Source organism: Echinops telfairi, unplaced genomic scaffold (genome assembly GCF_000313985.2).
Source record: "Echinops telfairi isolate 266 unplaced genomic scaffold, ASM31398v2 ScPeMD7_18;HRSCAF=68, whole genome shotgun sequence".
Lineage (NCBI taxonomy): Eukaryota > Metazoa > Chordata > Mammalia > Afrosoricida > Tenrecidae > Echinops > Echinops telfairi.
The window spans coordinates 58110512-58117661 of record NW_022103915.1 but is presented as its reverse complement, the minus strand read 5'-3'; positions in this window follow the sequence as shown (position 1 = coordinate 58117661).

Sequence of the window (7150 nt, the reverse complement as noted above, 5' to 3'; positions counted from 1 at the left end):
TGAGAAACACCCTAATATGAACCAAAAACATCTTGATGGGAGGAGAAAGCCTTGTCTCTCTCCCAGAGGATGACAGCAGGCTTCAATTAAGCCAAACAAACCAATTCCTGTTTCATTAAGTTGGTTTTAAATCTTATCATTCCAATCAGACAGAATAGAATTTCCCCATAAGGTTTATATGGCTATACATTCTTCCCGAAGTCAACTACCACGCCTTTCTCATGCAAAGAAACCGATGAGTTTGCAGCTGAGTATTTTAACCACTGTACCAACAAGGTTCCCTCAACATTAATGATAATAGAGTTTCATTTATCAAATGCTTATAACAGTACAGAGAACTGCTATAAGGTGATTTTTAAATTTTCATTTCTACATTTACAGTTTTGTTGTTTTTACATGGCTTAGAGTGAATACCTACCCATATCAACACTACATACATCAGAATTAAATACCATGAGGCACTGCGCCATCCTCACAATCTTGCTATGCTTGATCCCGCTGTTGCAGCTACTAACATCAGTTCCTGTCTTTGAGGGCCTTCCTCTTTTTTGTAGAACTTCTATTTTACCAAGCACGATGTCCTTCTCTGAGAACTGATCCCTTGATCCCCCTAAAACACATCCAAAATGCCTGTGATGGGACAGGTTCTCTATGGGAACAAAATCAGTGACGTATACATTTATATTGGAAAAGTGGCTCACATAATTGTAGATGCACTTAAAAACAGTGCACTTCAAGTCCACGGGTCAGATGTTAATGGGAGATTTTGCCTTACTCATATAGCAGCTCAAACTAATGAACCAGAAAGCAGGAAGGCCACAGACTAGTTGAGGCAGAGGTGTGGTTGCAGAATTGAATGAACCCAAGAACCATAGGCAATATGGTAGCCCTCTGGTTGACCAGCATTGGCAGGTCTATGAGCCAGAGGCAAGATCTGGATCAGCAAGAAGTAGTGAGCTAGCTTCCCCATGTGTCAACTTACATCAGAGTAGGCCATGACCTTGATGAAACTTCCTTTTGATTGTATCAAGTCTGTGACATGATTAATAGGATAGCACACCACCCTATTCTGTCTACAACTGCTTGGCAGCTCACAGAAGATCCCATCACAGAATTGATTACACTATGTTACATTGTATCACAAGAGAATCTTGACCCAGCCAAGTAGACACAACCTAACTTTCACAGTTCACCTTTGTCAAATAGACACTTGTGCACACCTCTTTAAACCCTACATAATCTCCACAAAAAGGAGACAATAATAAAGTCATCTTTGCACCTAACATGACACCAATACCATGCACACCACTGAAAATGCACTACCATTATTTACATCTCATATTTTAAAGTGTACAAAACAAAAATACCAGATGTATACATACAAAGAGGAAACAATGGTCACTCTCCTTTTTTCTGCAACTGATCGCTGAAGAGCACAGTGTCTCAGGGACAAGAAACAAAAATGCTGCAAGTGAGACATTAGGAGTAATAGTGAATGATGTTACTCCCATTTCCATACCTTGGTTCCTGGACCCGTGAATCTTGGCTATTGGAGAAACAGAACCATATATTGGACACTGGTTTACACCATATTAAGATTCCTGGAGAACATTTACCCAACTCTGCAGGTACGGCTGTCACCGTAATTAGGTCTTTGGAAGCCCATTTCATGCTTATATCAAACCGTCTGCTTCAGGATGATGGGAAACATGGTAAAACCTATGGATTCCATGAGCATGGCCCTACACTGCCACACTTTTCCCCCTGTGAAATGAGTCCCTGATCTGAGGTGATTCTGTATAAGATAACATGCCATTGGATAAGACATTCTGTAAGACCATGGATGGTAGTTTTGACAGGAGCACTATGTGCAGAGAAGGTAAATACAGAGCAAGTGCCTATTCCAGTTAGAACACAATGCTGTCTTTTTCATGATATGGTCCCATATCATCATCTTGCCACCAGGTTGTTTGTTGACCTCCCTGAGGAAAGATCCCAAAGAAAAGACCCAGTGTTGGTCTCTCTTGATGGAGCACTGGGGTCTCAGCCGTGGCTGCTGCCAAGTTTGCTCTGATGAATGGAAGTCCTTGTTGCTGAGCACCTGCAGAACTTTGATCCTATTTTTCACACCATTGTGTGGCTGCTGACAGAATATCTCAATATGGAGTGATTACATTATATTAGCTCACATCATGGGAGAATACTGGCTCAGGTAAGTTACAATCTAACCATCATAGTACCTAAGATGAAGTGTGGCCATTCTCACATCTAAGAATCATTCTATCTGTATTTCTTTCTGTCAAACAGATTTGTTTGTTCTTCTGGAAACTCATGGTACTTTCAATATTCTTCACCAACATCATAATGCAAATGCTACAATTATTTTTACCTTTCTTATTTATTATTTTCCACCTTTTTCATGCATGTGAAGTATTGGCAATATGATAGCGTAGGTCAGGTGAATCTTAATACTCAAACTGCCATCTTTAACACTTTAAAAAGTTCTTTTTAAGCAGCTTCACCTAATGCAATATGTGGTTCGATTTCTTGACTGCTGCTTCCTTGGACTTTGATAGTGGATTCAAGTAAAATGAAATTCCTTGAAAACTTCCATATTCTCTCAATTTATTATAATGTTGAACTTATTAGTTCAGTTCCAGGAATTCTGCTTTCTTAATGTTGAAGTACAATCCACACTAAGAGCTTTAGTCTTTGGCTTTGATTAGTAAGAAAGTACTCAAGCCCTCACCACTTCCAGAAAGCAAGGTTGTGTCATGTGCACACTGCAGGTTGTCAGGGAGTCTTTCTCCAGGGCTGATGCCACTTCTTCATGTGGTCCCAGTTCTCCAATTATTTCCTCAACACCCAGATTCAAGGACTATGGTGAAAATATGCAACCTTGAAGGTCACCTCCCTTGAATTTGAATCATGTAAATGGTATGAATGGTATGAATGAGCACAAATCTTCAGGAGCACATTTAAATGGTCTAGAACTCCCACTCTTTACACTGCTATCCATAATTTGTAATGATTCACACAGTTAGCTACCTAAGCAAAGTTGCTAAGCACAGGTAAACATCTTTCTGGTATTCTCTGCTTTAAGTTGAGGGGTATTTGACATTAGCTCTGATATTCCTTATTCTATATCCTCTTCAGAATTTGCCCTGAATTTATGGCACTTTCTAGCCAACATACCAACCACGCTGATCTGTCAGTTTCTCATACCGTGGTGTCTTGTGTGTTGCTGTGATACTTTAAGCTATGTCGCTGGTATTTCAAATGATGTCAGCATCACTCAAAGTGAACAGGTTTCCGCGGAGCTTCCAGACTAAGAACAACAGACAATGAAAAAGGACGTGGCTCCCCACTTCAGAGGAAGGAGTCATTGCAAACCTTGTGCAGAGCTTTGAAACGCTGTCAGATACGGAAAGACTAATGAATGGAAGATCATTGTCAGAGATAGTCAGAAGATGGGCCCTTCAGGTCAGTGGGCATTCAAAATGTGAATGAGGAGGAGCTGATTACTTGGGGATCGGGGGTTGGTAGAGTTGACCATGGTGACCTGAGTCAGAGAAAGCTTGTGGGAGTGAAACCATCAGGATCTTTATGTGCTGATGGGTCACAGCTCAAGGTAAGGAGAAACGGTGGCAAAAATCTGCTAATGATTAGAACTTGGAATGTGCAAATCTATGAAAATGAGAAGTCATCAAAAAATGAAATGGAACACATAAAGATAGATATTGTAGGCCTAGTGAGCTGAAAGGGACTATGTCCCTGACTATTTTGAATCATAAAATCATATGATTTAATATGCTGAGAATAACACAATCAAGAGAAATGGTGTGGCACTCATTATCAAAAAGGACATTAGAAAATCTGTCATGAAGTACAATGCTGTCTGTGATACAATTATATCTATCTGCCTTTAAGGAAAGCCAATCAATACAGCCATTATTCAAATTTAGGCACCAACCACAACAACTAAAGATGAAGAAATTGAAGAATTCTACTAGCTACTTCAGTCAGAAATTAATGAAACCTGCAATCAAAACGTATTGATATTATTGGTGATAGGAATGAAAAAGTTGGAAACAACGAAGGAATAGTGGTTGGGAAATGTGGACTTGGTGATAAAAAATGAAGCTGGAGATCACATGATAGAATTTTGAAAAACCAACAACTTGTTCATAGCAAATACCCTTTTCAAGAAAACAAACTGACTATACACATGGATTCTGCAGATGGAATGTAAAATTCTACAATTTTATAAATTCTATAAAATTGATCAAATCTGTGGGAAGAGATGATGTAGAAGGTCAAGATCATCAGTTAAAGCTAGGTCAAGGGCTGACTGTAGAGCAGACCCTCAATTGCTCACATGTAAGTTAAAGATAAAGGCCCCCAAAGATTGGGGGAGAGGGAAAGTCCATGGGAGCCAAAACACAACCTTGAGTCTATCCCAACTAAATTTCAAGAACATATTTGACTCATTGAACACTAATGACAGGAGATCTGATTATTTCTGACATCACAAACATCATTCATAAGAAAGCAAAAGTTCTTTAAAAAGATAGGAAAGAAAGGAAAGATCAATGGGTATGTTAGAAGAAACTCTGAAACTTGTTCTTGATTGTAGAGAACCCAAAGCAAATGGAAGAAATGATATGGTCCAAGAGCTAACAAGAATATTTCAAAGGGCAGCTCAAGAAGGCGAAGTCAACTATTATAATGAAATGTGCAAAAGCCTAAAGTTAGAGAACAAAAAAGGAAGAATATGCTCAGTATAGCTTAAACTAAAGGAACTTAAGAAAAACATTTAAACCTCAAGTTGCAATATTGAAAGATTAAATGGGCAAAATATTGAAGGATGCAGGAAGCATCAAAAGAAGATTTAAAGAATACACAGAGTCACGGTACCAAAAGGAACCAGTTGACATTCCACGATTTCTCACTCACTGCTATCTAGTCAATGCTGACCAAAGCAAGCTCCTTAGGGTTTCTGAGACTGTAACTGTTTATGGGAGTACAAAGCCTAGTCTTTCTGTTGTGGAACTTCTGGTGGTTTCAAACTACCGACCATGTGGATTTCAGCTCAACACGTAACCATTATACAACTACACAACCAGGGTTCCTATCCACCACTTCAGGAGGTAGCATATGACCAGGAACCAGTGGTCCTGAAGGAAGAAATTGAAGCTTCACTGAAAGTATTAGCCATCAATTCCTGGAATACCATTGAAATGTTTCAACAAGTTGATGAAGCACTGGAAACACTCACACAGCTATGTCAGTACATTTGGAAGACACTTACTTAACCAACTAACTGGAAGAGATCCATACTTGTACCAATTCCAAAGAAAGGTGGCCCAACAGATTATAAAACAATGTCAAATTATATTAAGTTATGCTCAAATTATAGAACAGTAGCACTGATATCACATGCCAGGAAGTTTGCTGATGTTCATCCCAAAATGAATGCAGCACTATATTGACAAGGAGCTGCTAGAAATTAAGGCTGGATTCAGAAGAGGACATCGAACAAGAGATATCATACCATATGTCAGATGAACCTTGGCTGAAAGCTGAGAATACCAGAAAGATATTTATTTGTGTTTTATTGGCTATGCCAGGGCATTCAGCTGTGTGGATCATAAAGCACTATCCAAACACTTCATTGTGTTCATGCGAAACTTGGACTGGTTAAAGAACAAACAGATCCGTCTTAGGAGTACATCCAGAGTGCTCCTTATAGGCAACAATGACCAGACTTTGTCTTATTTATTGTGGACATGTTGCTAGGAGAGACTCGTCCCTGCAGAAGGATGTCATGGTGATAAAATAGAGGGATGGAGAAAGGAGGAAAGCCCTCAAGGATACAAAATGATGTCGATGACGTCATGGCTGCAACAGTGGGCTCAGGCATAGTAACAATTGTGCGGACGGTGCATGACCAAGCAAAGTTTCGTTCTGATGTGCACAGGGTCTTTATGGCGCAGATAACTTGGTGGCACCTAACAACATCCACACGTTGACATATAGCTGCAACCTTTTTAAAAAAATGATCTCCAGCACAATTTTGATCCTGTGTGATATTAATGTTATTGTTCAATAATTTCTGCAGTCTTTTGAATCATCTCTCTTGGAAGTAGTCACAAATGTAAATCTTTTTCATTTGGTTGGCCAGGTAGCTGACTTTCTGAGTTCTATCACAGACAAGTTAGTGCCTCCAGTTTTGTTGTTTTGTTGGTATTTGGTCATTTCCTGGAGCTCAATTTATGGGAAATACCTTCAGTGAGGTATTGGACTTATTCTTTCATTTCTTGATCTTATCCTACCTCCTAAAAGGGTTGAATATTGTTTGGGGGAATTTTCGTATAGTGTGTGTTCCTTGCATCTTAATTTGATGCTTCTGTGTCATTCAACATTTCGCCTGTAGAATCCTTCAAAATGGCAAGTTAAGGTTTGACTTTTTTTCTTCAGTTCTTATAGCTTAAAAAATGATGAGTGTGTTCCTCCCTTTTGGATTAATTACTTGAGTATTTTGACATTTCATAATAGTGTTTTACTTTGTCTTCTCAAGCCTGCCTTTAAAATCTTCATTAAGTTGTTTTCCTTCATAGATCATCAGGCCCTCCTTACTAGTCTGTTTTATTCAAGAAATTCCACTGACATCTGTCCAATGTACATGATTCTGGTGGCATTTGATGATCAGTGGCATAAGTGGCATAACTTCTTGTAGCAGAGAAATATGCAAGCCACCAAGGTATGACAAAATGACAAACAAGTGGTGGCTACCTAAGCATAAATAAAAATAAAAATAAAATAAATAAATAAAATATGACTGCACTTGAGATAAATAACAATTAACTAGGGTATTAATGGTACAGAAACTGCTTTGTAAAGGAAGTTATATCGGAAATGAATCTTTTAAGGCAAATAAGAGTTAAAATGGTGAAATGCATTGAGGGAGTACTTGAGTGGAAGTCCAATGTCCATCTGCTACCTTAATACTAAACCTATACATATATGTACATAGATCTATTTCTGCATACTCATATATATATTTACATATGTACATGCCTTTATTTAGACCTTTATATTTGCCCTTTGCCTCCTAGCTCTTTCCTCTATTTCCTTTTACTTTCCTCTT